The sequence below is a fragment of the Sminthopsis crassicaudata genome, chromosome 5, assembly GCF_048593235.1.
Source record: "Sminthopsis crassicaudata isolate SCR6 chromosome 5, ASM4859323v1, whole genome shotgun sequence".
NCBI lineage: Eukaryota > Metazoa > Chordata > Mammalia > Dasyuromorphia > Dasyuridae > Sminthopsis > Sminthopsis crassicaudata.
Window position 1 is genome coordinate 12324900 of NC_133621.1, and position 20619 is coordinate 12345518.

A 20619-nucleotide genomic window follows, 5' to 3' on the forward strand; every position below is an offset into this window, starting at 1 on the left:
ATGGCTAGGAACGAAATGATCTAGAAGTGAGGCCCTAAGCCCGGGCTGCCATCTCTACTTGACTTGGGATAGCTGGCACTTCTTCCTCACAGAAGCTACTCGTGGCTGGCATTTCCAAGCAAATTCATCTTCCTAAAGTAAAGGTCTGCTGATGTACGTTGCAGTGGTGATAGTGTGGGGAAGGCATGAGATAAGTGTGTTTCCCTCCAGGTGAGGAGCCCTCATGCAGCTGGCACTCCTGTGGGCAAAGCCAGCACTGAGGCTGAGGAAGCCAGCCCCAGTTCTGAGGGGGAAAGGAGGAATCCGGAGGGTTTTCTCTCCTTTTCTTTCCATCTCTACACCTCCCCTGACAATACAAACACTGGATTTTGTTGCCTTTTGGGTAAAGTCAGAGGGGAGATCTGGTTAGGAGCCAGACAACTAATAGAGAGAAGGAATAAGAGGGAAATCTGAAGCAACAGCAGGTAGGAAATGAAAACTCTCATTCATTGGCCATTTAAACTGGGAAATCCTTTGTAACTTAACAAGACTACAAAAGAAGCCTGATGGTGGAAGATCCTGTTCTCCAGATTTTTGGTCCTACAGTCTCTCCACTGGAACCCTTAGCTTCAATGACACTCCTGAGATTCCAGTGCTCAGATAAATTGAATCTAGCCTGACCCAACAACAAACCCCAAAGACTGGCTTTTCATAAATCCCTGTTATGTGTTTCATTTGTTCCTCATTTCACTAAAATAAACAAATTAAAAACTCCAGTTACTTGAGAACAAAACAGCCTGATTCCCACACATATTCCAGAAAAGATAAAATGAAAAATTGATTAAGACACAACAGAAGTACCTCCACCTAAGCCAGGTGAGCAAAGGGGGCTGCCCAGAAGCTTCTGACACTAACAAGAGGCCCAGCTGCATGAAAAAGGCAAGCACAGTCCTTGGAGGCCTTCTGTTCCAACCAGAAAGCTCCAGGGAAATGAAGTACTCACAGAGGTCTGGGCCTGGGGGAAAAGAAGAGATGTAAGCCCCCAAACCCACCAAGCTCCTCAGCTCCTGTCTAGAGAGCAGTAATCAATCCTCCAATGTCAGGGTCTCTGAAAGTTGCCCATCAAGCTAAAAGGAGCCACCTCAAATGGTCCAGAAGACCAGTATCCTTTGATCTGTACAAAGTCTAAGACCTATCAGCATTCATCTGCAAAAGGAGAGCCAAGGGCAGGACACCAGACAATAAATACACCTGGGGAACAAAAAAAAAAATGTTCCTCTCATCCCATCCAATGTGAACACTTAAAACCTGGTCCTGGACAAAAAAGAAAGAAAAAGAAGTGCAAATTCAGGTGTGAAAGCCAGAAATATGAATAAACAAAAGACACTAAATTTCACTGATTCAGAAACATTCAAGAGGAAAAGAAGAATACTGTGATTATGGGCAAAGCCTCAGATAAAAGTATAATTTGGCTATCAAGTCTATTAGAATTTCTTGAAGAGGTAAAAGGAGAAATAAAGATATTATAAAATAAATAAGAACACTATAGGAAAGAATTAGAAGAAAAATGTAAACAACTCGGTATAGGAGACAAACAGGAAAAAAGCTAAACTAATCATTAAGATAGAAATTTTGAGTATCAAAGAAGAGATAAATATAACTGAAAGCAAGAAACATCACTTAACTGATACATGAAAACTAGGAGCTGATTTTTTCTGAGGAAATACAACTATTAAGAGACAATCTGATTTTTTTTTTTTAAAGTGAGAGGAAAACTAAATTTCCACTAAGAAAAAAAATGAAAGGAATTAACAACAAAGATAAAGAAAACTATCAAGAATTATTTTACTCAATTATATGGTAACAAAATGGATAACTCATGAAACAGATGAATACTCACATCAAATAACAGGACTTTCAGATCAAAAAATAAAAAAATTTAACAATTCAATTTCCTAAAAAGAAATTGAGCAAACCATATATGAATTCTATAAGAAAAAACCCTCCAAAACCAAGTTTTACAAGTGAATTTCACCAAATGTTAGAGTACAATTAACTCCAAAATTATATAAACTTTGTAAAAATAGAAAAAGACGGGATGCTTTTAAACTCTATCACATAAATATGGTCTTGATACTGAAATCCAGGAAGAGACAAAGCAGAGAAAGAAAACTAGAGACCAATAGCTTTAAAGCATATAGGAGCAGAAATAGCAGGTAAATTACTAGCTCAGAGCTTACAACATATTAAAAAGATAATATGCTATGACCACATTGCATTTATACCAAGAATGAAAAACTGTTTCAAATAAGGAAAACTATAAGCATAATGAACATATGACTAACAATAACAATAAAATGATTTTATCATCATAATCAATATTTGCTGGAAAAGATTTTGTCAAAATAAAACATGTCTTTTTTTTTTAATTACAAAGCATAAGAATAAATGGAATTCTCCTTAAAACATAGTTATCTATCTAAAATCCAGGCTCAATATTATATGTAATGGAGAAAAGCTAGAGGTCCTTCTAATACTGGGATAAAGCAAATATGTCCATTATCACTCCCACAATTTGACATAATGCTAGTCATGCTAGTTGTTGCACTGAGACAAGAAAAAGAAGTTGCAGAAATAAGCACAGTCAAAGAGGAAACAAAACTATCACTTTTTGCTGATGCCTTTTTTAGAGAATCCCACAAAGACTAACCTCACCACTCCAAGACTCCAATCAATATTGCTGATCAATATATCACAATTTAGTTTGGAGACCCTTCTGTTATTACTGTCAGTGAGGTAATAATATTGCAGGTTACCCCGTAGCCATTGGCCTTGGCAAGTAGGCACTTAAAACTTAAACATACCAAGTTTATGATATTGGTGATCTAGAAGTTGGGTAGGTTTCTTCCCTACAAGATGACAAAGAAAAGCAGGCTCTAAAGTTCATTAAAAAAAAAAAAAACAAAAAAAAAAACTAAAATCAAAAGCATGAGGAATGCTATTGCCAAAAAAAGGATTAACCTTCCCTACCACCACCTTAATAAAGAACTGACAACTGGGGATTGGGGAGTAGCTGTCCAGTTGACAGTGGATAACCATTTGATAACCATTGAGCTGAGCATTAATCCTGACCCATTCTTACTCATCAATTTCAAAGATCTCTGGTTGTTTATAGGTCTGTGTACTAGAGATCACTCTACCAAAGGTGAAATTTTTTTTGAAAGTAAGCCAAATATATATGGAGGACAAACCTGCTAGTAGAGGCAACCAATACTTCTGAAATGCCCTCCTTAATACCCTCCACAAGAAAGTTGCCAAAAGACAAATCAGGAAGCTTGGAGAATGATATTATTCAAAATACTTAAGACCTGCCTTACAAAGAGTCAATCCTGACTAATCAATTCCTGAAAGGCTTCTTGAGTCTTCCACCTGCTTGAGTCAAGGCCTCAATCACTTGCATGGGCTGAGCCCACGTCTGTGAACCAAAGATCATTTCTCTTCATGGCCAGGCTTATTCAATTCCCTCATCCCCATGGCTACCTTCCTATTTTCATTAATCCATTATGCTTTACTATAGAAACTAACTCTAATTGACTCTCCTTGTATCCTCAAGAATCATTTCAACAATCATGTAATACAAAAAATGTGGCACTAGCTTGCTGATTGACTCTCAAGGGGATACAAAGCATAGCAAGGGAAAAACTTCACAAGGATAGAATATTCAACTCTAATGACCTGGGGTTTGATAAAGTTGTTTTAAAAATCCATTTTAATAGTATTAAACAATTCTACCTGCCCAAGGATGATGTGGGTGGTTGAAAATTCATTTATTATGATGGTGATGAACTCAACCTTGAACTTCTTTACATTAAAATGCATACCCTAATCAGAAGTGATGGTACAGAGGTGTCCATGAAGAAGAAAGAGACATTGTCTAAAACATCTTTGACAGAAGCTGCCGCAGTCCTACTGCTGCAGTAACCTGTCAGAGTAATCCCATACCCTGAATAAACATTCGTCAAAGCTCTCAGTAATAAGTATTTCTATGGTACTTTAAGGTTTACAGAGCACTTTACATCTCCCACTTGATCCTCCAAATGATCCTATAAGGTGGATGCTATTATGATCCCCATTTTACAGATGAGGAAACAAGAGAAATTGAGGGGTGTGCCAGGGGTACACAGCTAAATCTAAAGAAGGGTTATCCTGAATCTTTCTGACTCCATCCTGATGTTCTATCCATCGTGCCAGGGAGCAGTTACCTTGAGATGGTGAAAGGCGGCCATTCAGAAGCAGATCTAAAACCATGGAGGACTCACCCTAATGACCCTCTAAAAGCAGATGTTCCACTGGACATGAGGAAAATGGAGAAGCACTCTCCTTGCTCGAGGGGTCAAAACCACTTTGTAATGTTTCCTGGTTGTTGGGGTCAGTAGGTGGTGTGTGATGGCCCTTAAACAGCTCCTGATCCCAAAGCGGAGAATTGCCTTGTAATGTTCTAAGTTCATCCAGGTTCACAAGCTCATAAGCCAGCCTTAACTCCTCCTCTCTCTCACCCCACAAATGTCATCAGTTGCCAAGTCCTGCTTATTTGATCTTCGCAACATCTTTCATCTCCACCTCTTCTCTCCCTTCCTACACTCTACCACCTATCTTGCAATGGCTGCTGGAGGTCTGCCCACCTCAGTTCATCCTCTCCTCAGCTGTCAAAGAGATTTCATAAAGCCCAGATATGACCATGTCACTTTCCCAAGCAATAAACTCCATTGGCTCCTTTTCACCTCCAGCATCAAATAGAAAACCTGGCATTTAAAGCCCTTCCTAATCTGGCCTCTTCCTAGTTTTCCCATCTTTTAACACCTGATCCTTAACCCCACTCAATGTACTCTTTGATCCAACGGCCATATCTACCACTCCCTTATGTATCTGATGCTGTCCCTCTTGTGCAAGCCACAGGGACTTGGGTGTTCCTCCAATTAGAATGTTCTAATTTTGTAAAGGGGATCACACCAATAGCACCTCCATTTTGGATGCAAAGGCTTAGTTCTGAAAGAGATGATGGGATGAAAGAAGTCCAAGAGTCCAAAGCTTTTAGTAGATATTCAGAATCTGAGTGGGTCAGACTGATCTTCACTGCTCTAGTCAAAAATGTCATGATAGTATTTTACTCACACCCCAAAAGGCTGACCTTCATCTTGTTTACTTTGTGTTTCAAAAACCTTACCCAGAACTCCTTATAGGGAAAAATATCATCTTCTACCCATTTAACATGACAACACCCTGAGAGTGTCCATGTGTGTGAATAGCCTTGATTGCTGGAGCAGCTGCTGGGGCCACCCCAAAGTCCTGTTCAAACTGTATGGGCTCAAACCTGCCCATACAGTGGTGTGGTGGGAAAGCCTAACAGCACTCAGGTGGGACTTTGCCCAGAAACAGGATAGACATGAAAAACAGAGAAAGGACAGAAATCCAATCCACCAAATCCATTTCTTTAAAAAAAAAATAAATAAACCCTTCCTTGCCATCCCCCATGGTAAACTAGCTGCAAATAGAATTCATCTCTGTAAGGTCAAGTATGCCAACTTCCCATTTTAGCTATCTAAAAAGGGACAAAGGCTACCACATTTGAGGCCTCTACCTGATGCAACTGTCCTTGAAGCAAGAGCAAATTCTCAGAAAACTCTCCAGGACTCCTTCTTCTCCTGACAAAAATTCTGAGTTGCCTCCATTAGACCAGAGATATCAATCATGCAGCTGCGGCACATTACTTTCATGATCAAGTTTAGAAGCAGCTAAATTAAGGAGCTGCTCCCAAATATGGCACAAACCAGATTTAAAAATTGGAAATATTTAACAAAGTTAGTAAACATGCAGTGAAACCTTTTAAAATTAAGCCACAGGTGGTCCCCAGGAAGGCTTTGCACATGGCTTGGTGGTTTGGACCTCTCCTTCACGAGCAATTCATTAGCTTTCGCTGGGCCACCCATGCTCTGACTTCCCTAGGGAACCAGTCCCCACCAGCCCAGATTCTGATTCCTCCTCTTCATCTCTGTTCTTAGCTTCCTCTCCTTCATCCCTGTGGGGTTTAATCTAATACTGGCCAGCTACAACCCCTGGTCAGAGATCCCACTTTCGACCTGCAGCATCAGTCCCTCCTCCAATTGCCTTTTTACTGCCACTCCTCAGCTTTCCCGGGAATGGTCCTCAGAGATCACTCCCTCTACCTCTCATTATCTAATGTTCAAAGACAACTTTTCTTCATTCTCCTGATGCTGGCAATCCAGTTTTTCTAAAGAACAAGAATCCAGATCACAGCATTGTATTTTTCCTTTTGTTGTTGTTAGTTGTCTGTTTGCTTGGCTTTTTCCTCTGTTGTTTTTTTTGGGTTTTTTTTTTTTTTTTGGTCTTTTTTTTTGTGTGAAGCATGATAAGAGATATGAAGATACATCTGGAAGAACTGCACCTTTTTAACCTATAGTGGATTGCTTGCTATCTGATGGAGGAGGAGGGTTTTGGGCGTTGGCTGGGGGGGGGGGGTGAATGCTGAAGATTATTGCATGTGTTTGAAAGCTAAGGAGCTATTATTTAAAAAAACAAACAAAAAAAACTATCTTTGCATGGAATTGGAAAAAATGAAATGCTATTAAGAAAACTTATATGCTGGATACCATTGACATACCCATACCATCCCAGTTACACCGTGCAATGGCCCAAAATAAAGCAACCTTCGCCTTTTGAAATCTCAGTCTTTCTCTAGCCTCAGGCCCTGCCCATTCAATAAGGATTTATATGTTTGTTTCAATACAGGGTTTGAAAAATAAAAACTTTTGCAAAGAAAAAAAAAAAGAAGCAAGGAAAAATTGGTTTTTAGAAATATTACAGCCCCACTGGATGCCATCTCTTCTACACAATCCTTCACCCATTACGACAATGAAATGAACCAGAAAATCTCCGCCAACCATACCAAATACTCTGGGCCAGGCCTAATTCAGGTGGGCCACAAAAGGTAATAAGAAATAACAGCACTAATAATAAAAGATAACAATGCCTAATATTATATGATAGTCATTTAGGTAAAATGGCTTTTTCCCTTCACCTCTGCATTTACCACAGCAACTGACTGGGTAGTTAGTAAGACAATAAGGGTATTCCTACAGGTAAATGAGAATTCTGCAAAAACTTCTGATACTAATTCCCCATTAATTTGGCTTTTTAATGGCTTAAACAGCAAGAAAGTCAATCTAATGATCCTGAGAGCAGCCTTCCCTCTCAAAGGGAAATCTGTCTATGCAACCTACACATGAGGTGCTGGGTCTTTCACCCCATTTTTGTGGTGGTAAAAACTATCTGTTCTCCTCTTCCAGTTAAAAGCTACAAACCAAGAGGGGCCATCTTTATCAGTATGTCTAAACCAGCAGCTCTTAAGATCTACTCTAAAAAGCAGGTCCTCGCTGCAGTCCTCCCTTACTGCTCCCTAACTGGTCTGTCCAGTGTTTGTCCAGAAGAATTACATAGTCTAGGAAAATGAATTCCTTTTCCATCAGAGAAAGACCTGACAGCATTATCTAACTGTATTTAAAAATTGACCCCAATAAGATCAAGTCCTCTGGACTCTCCAGAAGCTAGAGCAATGGTTCTGAGTCCAGTTTTCTAGTCAGCTAATTTCTTGATCAAGTTTAGAACCAGCTAAATTAAGGCCTTCTTCAAAAAGCTAAATTATATGGAATCCAGTGGTTTAGGAAGGATAAGTAATTGTGTTTTAGATAATGTTGAGCTGGCAATGATAATATAAATCTAGCAGACACTTAAAGACACTTGACATTCAAACAGTGCAACAAGAAGTGAAAGGTCAATGTACAACTCTTGCTAAAACCTGAAATACCTCTTCCCCTATCCTCCTCCTTCCTCCTCCACATAGTCTTCAGTAACTTTCATGCTTTCATTCTTTTCTCTGATTCTACAGTGAGTTTCTCAAAGGCAGAGAGGTCAGATCAGTATTACAAGCTTCTCTAAGATGCAGTGATTGGAATATTAATAGTTTGGAGTCAGGAAGACCAGAGTTCAAATCCTATTTCAGATACTCACTAATATACTACCCTGAGCCATTAGTCTGTTTCCTCATCTGCAAAATGTAGATATTAATAACACTTGCCTCAGGGGGGTAATGTAAAAATGTCACAGTCCCTAGTTAGTGGTAGTAGTAAATTTCCTCTAAAGCACCTAGTATGTAGATGCTAAATAAAATACATGGATTGTTGATTTAGTACCTCAGTACTTAGACTCTAAGTGCCTTAAAATTTAGGCTTAATAAAATACTCATTGAGTTTTGGGTCTCTCCAAATAGTACCACTCATCTAAATGGAAAAGTTAGACTAGTAAAACAAAAACACAATAGAGAAAGTCCAAACTGCTCACCCAATTTCAGTATTTCTAATGTATATCTATTTTTGTCAGGTGTCCACTTATAAAAAGCTATGTAAAAGCTAAGTTCTGCAGTAATATTTCAGAGTTCAGAATGTGAACACACAGGTATATATGCATCTATACACACACATAAATACATACATATCGTATTTCCATTAAACTTTGTGACAATTACAAAATTAAATCCCAATCTATTTACATGGGCAGGAAGCAGACCCTCAAATAATTTGGCCTGAGTCCAAAAATCCCTTTCTAGATCTCAAATTTTTGCAGTTTCTAGGCAATAGCAAAAAATTTAATGTGAAATCATCAAGACAATGTTCAAGAAGGTCTTTTGAGCAAAAGAATCTAAGCTCATTTGTCTTGTTATGGTCGGCATTAATAAATTCTTAATATATTAATACTTTTTTCCAATAAAACACAAACTTCAACAAATAAGCCACTTTTAACATCTGCCATAAAGAGACTGAAAAGCAGCATGGCCTGGGAGATGGGTTGATTGCTAGACTTGGCACCTTTCCCACTTCTGACACATTAGCTGTGTGACCAGGCCTCCAGGTTCTCCACCCTGGATACATTGTCCACTTTCTTCACACCATAGGTTTCAATGTACCTAGAAGCTGCCATACCAGGTAAATCATAGGAACTTGCCTTTCTAGGCTCAACAAAGAGAAATCTTTTAGCCTGTGTCCCTCAAATTCCTCACTCTTCAATAAAGGGAACAATTATAAAAACACATATTTAGCACAAAGTCTTTGGAACTGGAAATAATCTCAGATATCAACTAGTTCACCAACTAACTTCACTTTACAGAACCTGAAGCCCAGAGCAGGGAAATAAGGTGCTCAAGATCACACAAGAGGTAAGTGTCAGGGCCAGAAGTTGAACCCAAATCCTTCCTAATTCTTTTCATCCCATACACCATGAGGCCTCTCTGTACCAGACCCACATGACTGAGTGCCTCTCTAACATCCAATAATCTAAGGTTCTGTAAGTATATTGTGTAAACATCCCCGAGATTGTTTCTCCTGGCTCTCCTTACCATAAATATTCTGCGTAGACTGCTAGTTCTTAGAGCATGACTTCAATGATGTGTTAAATGCCTGTGAGATCCCAGAGAAGACACAAGGGAAGCCTGGCCCCTCCTCTGCCACACACCACTCAAGCTGGGCAGAGAGATGACAGCCGCCCAGTCACCTTCCCCAAAGCCAGCTCCAAAAAGAGACCTCTGAGGGCTCAGCGCCAAGGCCTGCCAAGGAATGGGTCCTTCAGTCACCCTCATGGGGAAGGAAACCCCGTCTGCAAGCTGCTGCTTTTCTGAGGGCCTAAAACAGTGACGGCTACAACTGCTGCCTGGGGAGGCATTCAGAGCTCCTGTCTGATCATGTCACCCTCCTCCATCAGCTGCTGGGGCTCCCATGATCCAGATCAGCCTCCACCTGGGGCCCTTTGTGCAGAAGACCTCTCACAGGGCCTCCAGGAGCCAGGCGCCCTTCCAGTGACACCCGAGGGCTGATAATACAGTCATTTACATGGTGTTTCCTCCCTTATCTCCAGAAGATAAGGACCAGATTTTTGCTTTCCTTTGTCACCCCCTGTTTATCTTATTGGCAGCACACAGGGGATCTCCGGTGGTAAAGCAGGTAAGCTGCGCCTATCTCGGGGGTCTCCTGTGTGTATCTATAAGGACACTTTACGTCTCAGAATTTTAAAATAGCGCACGCCATCTTCCCTCTGGGAGATGTAAATGAGTAGGTATGGCTTGCTTACTAGATGAACTCTCCTCTTCTTTGAGGGCAACACAGGGCATAATGGATAGAGTGCCAGGCCTGGAGTCAGGGAGGCTCCTGTTCCCAACTTCAAACCCAGCCTCAGAGACTTCCAGCTGTGTGGCCAAATGCCTTCACCCTGTGCGCCTCAGGTCTCATCTGTGAAATGAGCTGGAGAAGGAAACGGCCAACCATCCAGTATCTCTGATGAGAAAACCCCAAATGAGGTCACAAAGATTCAGACATGACTGAATAATGTCTTACAAGATCTTAGTAGGTTGGAAGTTGATTCTCCAAAGTTTACTGGCCTAAAGGAAAGATACAGCCTCAGATGAGTGGATAAAGAGCTGGGCCAGCTGTGTCCGAGTCTGGCCGATGACGCGTGCTGGCCTGGCTGTGGGAGGGACCCTGAACAACTCCCAGCCTCCGACTTAATAAGACTTTTAATTGCAGAGGAAGGAATGCAGGCCTCCACATCTGGTAAAGGAACTTCTAAGTCCAACCGCCAGCCCCACAGGACATCACAAAGGGGAAACGCCAAGGCCCCTTCCTGAAGTCTTTGATCGGCTCAGCAAACAGGAGCTGGCTTCCCTGTACCCCCACCTAGCACCCCTCCTACGCTGGCTTCCATCTTTGTCCCCAGAGCCCAAAAGGCTTCCCTGGCCTTCAAGGTAAACTGCATCCTAGCCCTTGCCATCATATCCGGGCCTTGTGGAGCAACCCCCCACACGCCATCTCCCCAGTCTGGTCGCAGACTGAAGCCCCTCCAGCCCCTCTAGCCATCACCTCTGAGGACCGTCCTTCCATAAACCTCTTCTGACCATAGTCACTGGCTTGCTGTGATCACACGGATGGAAGAGGAATGAATGGGACTAGAAGACACTCCTCCATCCCATGGCTGCCGTGAGAGGCCCTCCTTCACAAGTGTCCCTTCCAACTAGGAATCAATGATCTTGCCCTTCGTTTAAGGAACTGATTAAGGTCTTATAGTTCGTAAGTGGAACTGTGCCGGCGCTTACCTCTCCCGACCTCCAGTCTCACGTGGCCAGAGGTTCTCAGACATCCAAAAGAGGGGCACCTACCGTGGACCTCCGAACTCAAAGCAGAACCTGGCATTCTCCTGCCAAGATTCTCTCCCCTTCAGAGCTCCCTTATTGTCAAAAAGGCTTCGGCGCACTAGAATGTAAGCCCTTGAGGGCAGGTACTGCGTTTGCCTTTCTTTGTAGCCCTGGCTCTTCACACAGTGCCTGGAACACAGCAAGTGTGATATCCGCTGGTTGAGATTTGAAATAATGACAACAATTAAGTATACTTTAATGCTGTATACTAAAGGTAGTTTAAGCTAAGTTTAAATTGTTTTTAAATTAATAATAGCTCGCTCACATTTACATAATAGTTTGTGAAATATTTTCCACAAACTCTCAGGGGCCTAAATAAAACCTAAGTCTAAAGTAGAGATACAAATCTCAGTAAAATTGAGTGGTCATGAACTATGCTAAAACTCAGATTTCTAAAATTAAACTTTTCCAAAAATAGCGATTTCCAACAAAATGCCCCAGACTGAATAACAAAACAAATAAAAAACACCCATTCAGTACATCATGAATAAATGATAATCATAAAATCATAGATAAATCACAATCAGAAGTCATTAATAGGTCTCATGACCCTGTCAGCTCTTTGAGGGCAAGTCTCCTTGGGCCTCTGGAGGTAAGTTACTTTATTATGAGTGAAGAAGCACCTATTTCATACCCAGTGGTTAGCACGTCCTTGGTAGGCTCTCCACATAAATGTCCTGATATTAATAAGGAGGAATTTTTTAAATCCCTTTCCTATAAAAATGACAAATATGAGATGAAGAAAAAATCCAGTTGTGATAGGATTTTTTCCATAAATAGGCCAGTGCCTCCTGCCCCAGTGGGTTTTTTCTTAAGAGCTTGTTAATTAGGAGTTTAACAAACTGACTTCCGAAAATCTCTTAATCTACCAAAACTCCAACACCAGTTTTCTCCTCTGCTTCCTCCTTTCCCTTAAACTTAAGAGCTCCTGGATTTTGGCTACTTGTCATAAACTATAAGGCTAGTGAGCAGTTTCTTTGGGAGAAGGGGGTGCTGTTAAACTCTGGCAAAACTCGCGCCGAGCTTCTGGTTCTAAGGACGGGGGCATCTCCCAGGAATACGGAGACATAGTGAAGCCCATGAACGGGGGGACAAGTCTCCTCCCTCGGAGTCAGCTCCACCTTCGTCTCTTTACTCAGACCAAGATTCCAAACCTCTTCATTCATAACCAATGACTGCATCACCAAACTTTTCCTGGAACTTTCCGCACTACAATTTAGCACTAAGTCAACCAAGTTTGGCCCAGAGTTTCTTGAGGCCCCGGGGCCCTCCCTCCCCTGGGGGAGGGGTCCCAAAGGCCCAGGGCCCAGGCCACATCGCTCTCCTTTCTCCGAGTAGAAGACACCAGGCATAGCCGTCAACGGACTCAGATGCGATTCTAAAACACTGGCAGCCCCTTAAGCTCTCCCACAAAAATAGTACTGAAGAGAACTGAAAATAGTCCCAGTCTGAGGATTCCTATGAAAACGCAGGCTGGGAACAAAGTCTGCAGCCAGAGGGATCCAAGGGCTCCTTGGGGCCACTTACTGCCTTCTTGTCCCTCCACGTGTCTCTTCAGTAAAACGAGGGCCCGAAGGCCCCCGGGAGCACAGCCTGTGATTCTGGGGGAGGACAGTCGCCCGGTCCTTGGGAAAACCCAGGCCCAGCGGCCCTGGCACAGCATGGCCCTCTGTGGGCCTCTCTAGGGCCTAGCCGGCAGAAGGACCAGCAGCTGCAGCCCCTGGAGGTCACAGCCTCCCCTGGCCCGCTGCGTCACATTGGGGGAGCCCCTGACCCCAAGTCATCGGCTCAGGAGAAAAAGGCCACTCAACGAAGGGCAAGGGTCGCATGAAGGCTTTTTTCTGACCAGGGGGTCTCAATGTGGAGGCTGAGGAGGAAGCATGGGGGATGATAGGGAGGTCATGGGGAAGAGGTCAAGGAAAACAAGGGCGGGGCCAAAGGAGGTCAAGAGAAGCATAGGGTCAAGAAAGGTCAAGGGAAGGGGTCAAGCTAGGCAAGGGTGGGTGAAGAGGTCAACGGAGGTCAAAGGAAAGAGGTCCAACAAAGCTGGAGTTTAGGCAGGAGTCTGGGGAAGACAAGTGGAGTCAAAGGAGGTCAAGGGAGCATGGGGTCAAGGAAAGTCAAGGGAAGGGTCAAGTGAAGGTCAAGGGAAAAGGTCAAGTTGGGGGTCAAAGGGGTCAAGATAGGTCAAAGGAAAGGGATCCAACAAGGCTGAAGTTTAGGCAGGGGTCTGGGGAAGACAAGTGAGGTCAAGGGAATTATGGAGTCAAGGCAGGGATCAGATGTGGGCCAAAGGAGGTCAAGGGAGCACGGGGTCAAGAAAGGTCAAGAGAAGGCGTCAAGCTAGGTGGGGAGGTCAAAGAAGTCAAAGAAGGTCAAGGGAAAGGAGTCCAACAAGGCTGGGGTTTAGGCAGGGATCTGGGGAAGACAAGTGGAGCCAAAGGAGGCCAAGGGGGTTATGGGATCAAGGAAGGGGTCAACGAAGGCAGGGGTCAGGGGTGGGGCCAAAGAAGGTCAAAGGGGCCAAGCAAGGTCAAAGGTAAAGCTAAGGGAGGGCCGGGAGGCTAAGTCGGGCAGGGTCAGGAGGAGGAGGAGAGATGGGGTTGGGGTCCAGGGAGGATTGGGCAGGCTGACCCAGCCTCGGTCCGGACAGAGGGGGCGCTCACTCCCTGGCTCGGCCTCGTACCCAGTCCAGACACGCGCCGGGCCTGGCCCCGCCCCCGAGCCCTGGCCCCGCCCCTCCGAGCTCCGCCCCCTAGCCCCGGCCCCGCCCGTCCCGGCAGCCGTTAGTCACGGCTGGGCCCTGGGGCCTCGGCCCCGCGCGCCCCCCTCACCAGAGCAGTGCCCCGAGCCCGGGGGTTCTCCCTCGCAGCGGCTCCGGCCCGTCCTCCTCCCCGACTCTTCCTCCTCCTTCTCCTCTTCCTCCTCTTCCTCCTCCTCCTCCTCCTCCTCCGGCGGCTCCCCCAGCCCGCCCGCTACCAGGGCTCCCCGCAAGCCATCGTCCCCGCTCCGCTGACTGACAGACAAGCCGGCCGAGGAGCCGCCACGGCCGCCAGCCGCTCTGACAGGCACGACCGGGAACCCGTCGCCGGGCAGCCAACCACCGCCGCTTCACGGAGCCGGGACCTATCGCCTTCTAGGGGGCGGGACCAGAACAACTTCTAGGCCTATAGGAACGCCCCATTGTTTGGCTTGAGGGCGGAGTCTAGAGGAGAGGCGGGAGGCGCTGGAATAGAGCGCGAGCTGGGGGCGGGGCGGGGCCTCCCTTGGGGGCGGGGCCATACCAGAGAGCGAGGAAGTGATTGACACCTGGATCTGATGGGGCGGGGTGGAGTGGAAGAAGTTCTCTTAGTCCTGAGCTGGGCCCCCTGCGTGGAGGAGAGCGGCTTTGCGAGCTCAAATTCACCTTAATCCCCTAGGAAACAAATGAGTCTTCTAATCCCTTGATCGGGAGACTTAATCCCTGGCACTGCCCTTTTTAAGGACCCAATTCAGGCTCTCCATCTCACCAGTATAAAATTCCCAAAGGAAATAAAGTCTGGAAATTGACAGGAACCCCAGTTCCCACGGCTGGGGGTGGGGTCAAAGGGGCGGGGCTTGAGGATCGGGAGAAAGAGCGGGTGGAAGTCCCCCCCCAGGCCAGCTCCGGGAAAACTTCTTCGTGCCTCAGTGATCCCATCTGTGAAAGGGGCTGTTGTGGAGGAGCCTTGAGGGCCACCTAAGTGTCAAGTTATTACGGACTCGGGCTCTCCACAGTACTTCTAGAAAGAAATTCATGTTACAGCTCCTGAGAGCTTTTGGCAGCGGCGCGTGGCGCCGGGAAAGGAGCGGACAGAGGGGCAGTGGCCGGACCGAGGGGAGGAGGCCGGACCTCGGCGCTGGCAACGTCAGGGGGGGGAGGGGAAACAGAGCAGGGTCTGCCACAGGTTGTGCGGTACAGAGGGAGAGGTCAAGGATGACACCAGGTGGGCCCTGGGTGATGGAGGATGTTAAAAGGAAAGTTCTGAAGAAAAGAGGGCGGGGTCGAGGTGAGATCATGAGTCTTAACGCCTTCCAGGCCTCCATTGGTGACCTCCGAGAGCCGAGTTGTGAGGTGAGACTCCCAGAGGTGAGGCTGTACTTTTCCTGAAGAAGAATTCCAGAAGGTTCCTCAGTAAATCAGGGCAGCTCCCGGCATCGGCTCCCGGCATCAGCTCCCGGCATGGCGAGGACAAGGCTAACAAATCTAACAAATGAGGCGTGGGAAGTCCCCCCACTCACAAGGAGGAGAGAGTGAGGGCGGAAGGACAGAGCCGAGGTCATCACGTGGTCAGTGAACTGTGGGAGCTGAGGAGACCCCCCCAGGCAGGGTGACAGAGGGTCCAAGCCTGGGGGATGCTCGGATGGGCAGCTCGGCCTGGAAGAAGATCCAGAAGTTCCAGGAGGGCGGCAGTCGTCATGCAGTAGGGAGGCTCCCGGCCCTCTGACTGCCTTTCACTCTCTCTCCAGACTTGTCCAAGGCCGCCCCTTCACGAGGCCCCGTGATGCGTCTGAGGTCGCACCAACCCCCCCTTGGACAAGATGTCCGCACGGAGGGGAGGACTCGGGCCCACAGCTGATAGGCGCCCTTCGCACGCCACGTGTGATAAATCAGCCTGGAAATGGAGGCGCTCAGCAACCTCTCTGGAGACAGTCTCACTTCCGGGATCAAAGATCGGCTAGGAAGAGAACACCTGAGGGAACCGCAGCCCGGGATGAGAAGTGACTCTCTAGAGCTTAGGAAACTTTGGAATTTCTACAAGTTTGGGCCACTCCTGAAGCTCTTACTATTGGATAAGTGGGAGCTGGGAGGGATAAGCAGGAAGCGGGGGGTGGAGCCAGAGTTGGCGGGAACCGGCACGCGGGAGCACGGATGTTTTCGGAGAGCCAGTCCGTTTGAATACAGGCTCTAAATACTGGCAAGCGTGTGTGCTGTTCGCCCCGTTAGAAAATGGCTTCCGGAAGAGCCAGCGGTTTCACTTCTGTATTTGCATCCCCGCCTAGTTTGAAGGCCGGCATGCCGTCCCACGGTCTCTGTCAGACTTGTACCGTCATATAGTAAGGATTTAAGAAATGTTTCTTCAACGATTCAGTGTTTTCTTTCTTCAAATATTTTCTCTGTGTGATGAACAGAGCCACAGAGGCCTGAGCCCGAGGCTGACATTTTGGATAACCCTAATCTCCAAAGAAGGGGATCTCTCCCAGGAGAACCTCTTGAATCCAATTAGAATGGCCATGACTGGAGGAAGGGCAAGCATTTGCAGGCCGGCGGGCGAGCCTCACAGGGGCCGGGAAGGGCATCTCTTCAGCATCATCAGCGCACTCTCTAGTGGCCCTGGAAGCCGTGATAACCGGGCTCCCCCGCACACGGCACAACACAAGCGGACTGGGGTGTTGGGCCAGATGGACACGTGGTTTTAGTAAGAGGAGCAGAAGATACAGAGCTACGAGATGCCTCAAAGGTGCCCCTGTCTCACAGGATTTAAGTGATCTGGGGGAGTGTGAGTCCCGACAACTGCACTCACCCTCGTGGGTTCAATGATGGATTAGACTCAATACCTCCAAAGTCACTTCTGGCCCAATCTGTCTTCTATGATTGTGGGTCAGGGGAGCAGTAGGCTCCGGGAGCAGGACCAAAAATCACCCCCTCTGACTCTAAAATCCCTAAACAAAAATGTGGCCCATGCGTGCAGGAAAATTCCCCATCGTGAAGCCCGAGGTAAGCCAATGAAGGTTTTAGTCTGCGCCCCTGAAGCCAGGGAGGCAGGATCTGCGAGTCTCACGACTGGTTTTCCTGTGGGAAAGATGTAAACTGAGGCCTCTCTGATGGAGGGGGTTTGGTCTCAGAGTCACATTCCAGGGCAGAAATCTCATCACAGAAAGAGCAGGAGGCCAGGGGCAAAGGTACAGGGGAGGGGCAGCTAGGGGGCGCAGTGGAGGCGCAGTGGAGAGAGCACCAGCCCTGAAGTCAGGAGGACCTGAGTTCAAATTTGATCTCAGACACTTAACACTTCCTGGCTGTGTGACCCTGGGCATGTCACTTAACCCCAGCCTCAAAAAAAAAAAAAAAAAAAAAAGGTACAGGTGAAATGCGGCTCAGGGACCCTCGGCAGTCCTGGTACACGCTCCAGGCTGGGAGCCAGCTGTCCTTCTCCACCAGAAATCTTGGTCCCAACAGCTCTTATAAGACAGAGGAAGCTGAGAATGGTCTCATGTCCAAAGGCAACAAGACCAGGGAAAGGGAGCAGTTTCAAGAGAAGGAGGAAGAGGAGAAGGACAGAACAAGGACTTGGGAGGATGTTGGTAAGAAGCAGCAAGACGACACTCTGAATAGAGGGCTAGACATGGAGTCAGGAGGCCGTGAGCGCGGATCCTGCTTTAGGTTCCGGGACCCTGGGGAAAGAACTTAATCTCCCCGGGATTCAGTTTCCATAAGTACAAAATGGTAATAAAAGCACCTACCTCACAGGTTTGTTATGAGAACCAAATGATATAATAAAATAAAGTGTTTTGTAAAGTGCTACATAAAGACTAGTTATTATGGTTGTGATGGTTACTGTTCTGAATCTTAACAGAAACCAGGCATTTTCAAAGCCAGAGGCTGGGTGGGAGAGCTTCCTGAGCATGAGAACAGCCAGGGCAAACCCATGGGATGTCTTCTGGAAGGAAGCACAAGAAAACTGGTAAAGGAGGATGTTAGCGTGAATCCAGAAGAGAAGAATGGGGAAGGATGGAAATGCAGAAGAGGGGCAGATTGTGTCCCAAAGAGGAAGTTATGTTTAATCTTGGAGGCAAGAGAGTGGCCGCTGGGGTTTGTGGGGGAGGGGAGTGATATGATCTAACATACTTTAGGAACTGAGTGAAGAATGAATTGTGGTGTGAAGGAGGTGAGGCAGGAAGACCCATTAGAAGGCTATTGTCATGGTTCAGGTGAGAAGTGATGAAGATCTCAACTAGATTAAGATCTCCATCATATTACACAAACATTTCAAGCTCCCAAGTACTTTAGAGATTGTGAAGTTCAACCTCCTCATTGTACAGATAAGGAAACAGAACAGAGAGAAAAGTGACATTTGTATACTAAAAAGAAGAAAGGAAATAAGCACTTATTAATTTTTCATTAATTAATTTATTTTTAGCATTTCTTTTTTCAAAATTTTGAATTCTAAATTCTTTCCTTCCAGTCTCTTCCCAACCCACTGAGAAGGTAAACGATATGAAATCAGTTATATGTGTGAGATCATATAAAACATATTTGCATATTCGTCATGGCACAAGAAAAAAGACATGGAAAATAAAGTGAAAATAATCAAACTTCAGTCTGCATTCAGATGCCATCAGTTCTCACTCTGAAGGTGGAGAATATTTTTCATCATGAGTCCTGTAAAATTATCTTGGATCATTATCTCAATCCGAGTAGCCAACTCTTTCACAATTGATCATTGTTACAATATTGTACTTATTGTCTAGAGTGTTCTCCTGGTTCTGCCCACTTTACATAAGTTTATATAAGCTTTCACACATTTTTCTGAAACCATCCTGCTCATGATTTGTTATAGTACAATAGTATTTCACCACTTTCATATACCTTAACTTCTTCAGCCATTCCCCAGGTGATAGACAATCCATCGGTTTCCAATTCTTTTTCCCCACAAACAAAAAAGTTATAAATATTTTTATACATATAAGTCCTTTTCCTTTTTCCTTGATCTCATTGAGATATAGACCTAATAATGGAATTACTGGGTCAAAGTATGCACAGTTTTATGGCTTTAATTTTATCTTCATTTGTGGTACATTTCCCTTTTCATTTTTGACACTGGCAATCTGATTTTCCTTTTAAATCAAATTAACCAATGCTTTATAGCTACTTTATTGTCTCTCCTTCAGAAAACTAGCTCCTAGTTTTAATGATTATTTTAATGGATTTTTTTACTCTCAATTTTATTGGTCTCTCCTTTAATAATCAGAATTTCTACTTTGGTATTTAATTGATGATTTTTAATTTGTTCTTTTTCTAGTTTTCTTAGTTGTACACCCAATTCATTGATCTATTCTTTCTTTTATTGATGTATACACATATGTACTTTCCTCGACTGCTTTGACTGCTCCCAAAAATTTCATAATGTTGTTTCATTATTACCTTTAATGAAATATTGTTTCTTTGATGTGTTCATTGACTCATTCTTAAGTATTAGATCATATAGTTTACAATTGATTTTTAATCAATGCTTCTATATCCCTTTATTAAATGTAATTTTATTAAATTATGGTCAAAAATTAATATTTAATTTTTCTGCATTTGTTCATGAGGTTTTTATGCCCTGATAAATGCTAGATTTTTTTTTATGATACCATGTACAGCTGAGAAAAAAATATACTCTTCTCTATTCCCATTAAATTTTTTTCCACAGATCTATTAAATCTAACTTTTCTAAAATCTTATTCCTCTCTTTAACTTCTTATTTGTTTTATGATTAGATGCATCTAATTCTGAAAGTGGAAAATTGAGGTCCTCTACTAGTATAGTTTTACTTCTATTTTTCCTATAACATTTAAAATTTCCTGTAAGAATTTGGATGTGATGCCATTTGGTGTTTACATGTTTAGTATTGATGTTACTTTATTGTCTGTGGTACCTTTTAGCAAAATGTACTTTTCTTTAAGTAGATCTATTTTTGCTTTTGCTTGATCTGAAATTATGATTACTGTTCCTGCCTTTCTTACTTCAGTTGAAGCATAGTAAAGTCTGCTCCAGCCTCTTGTTTTAACCCTATGTACATGTCTTTTCCATTTCAAGTATGCCTCTTATAAACAACATACTGTTGGATTCTGGTTTCTAATCCATTCTACTATCTGCTTCCATTTTATAGATGAGTTCATCCCATTCACATCACAGTTAATGATTACTAATTGTATAATCCATTCCTTTTTTTTTTTTTTTTTTTTTAATGAGACAATTGGGGTTAAGTGTCTGAGGCGATATTTGTACTCAGGTCCTCCTGACTTCAGGACTGGTGCTCTATCCACTGTGCCACCTACCTGCCCCAATCCATTCCATTTTCTTCTATTTATTCTCTCACTTTTTGACTCTGTCCCTCCCAAAAAGTATTTTATTTTTTACTGCTGCTTCCTTTAATCTGCCCTCCTTCTTATCACCTCTCTTTTCTCTTATTCCCTTCCCCTCCTGCTTCCCTATTGGGAAGATAGATTTCTATTACCTATTAATTATATGTACATATCTTCTCTCTTTGAACCAATTCAGATGAAACAGAAGTTCAAGCATTAGTCCACATTTTCCATTCCATTAT

The 20619-nt window shown here is 44.4% G+C and overlaps 1 protein-coding gene across 5 annotated transcripts in view; it reads right to left on the reverse strand.

The window, feature by feature from the left end:
• The window catches only part of HYCC1 (hyccin PI4KA lipid kinase complex subunit 1), a 94781-nt gene extending 80404 nt beyond the window's left edge, over positions 1-14377 (reverse strand). For 3 of the 5 annotated variants that reach the window (XM_074269780.1, XM_074269781.1, XM_074269776.1), the window contains exon 1: positions 14125-14377. The gene's annotated coding sequence lies outside the window, so the exon portion shown is untranslated. Of the gene's footprint in view, positions 1-12817; positions 12838-14124 lie in introns of those variants that run through there. The other 2 variants (XM_074269778.1, XM_074269777.1) reach the window with 2 other exon arrangements.
• Positions 14378-20619: the final 6242 nt, after the last annotated feature.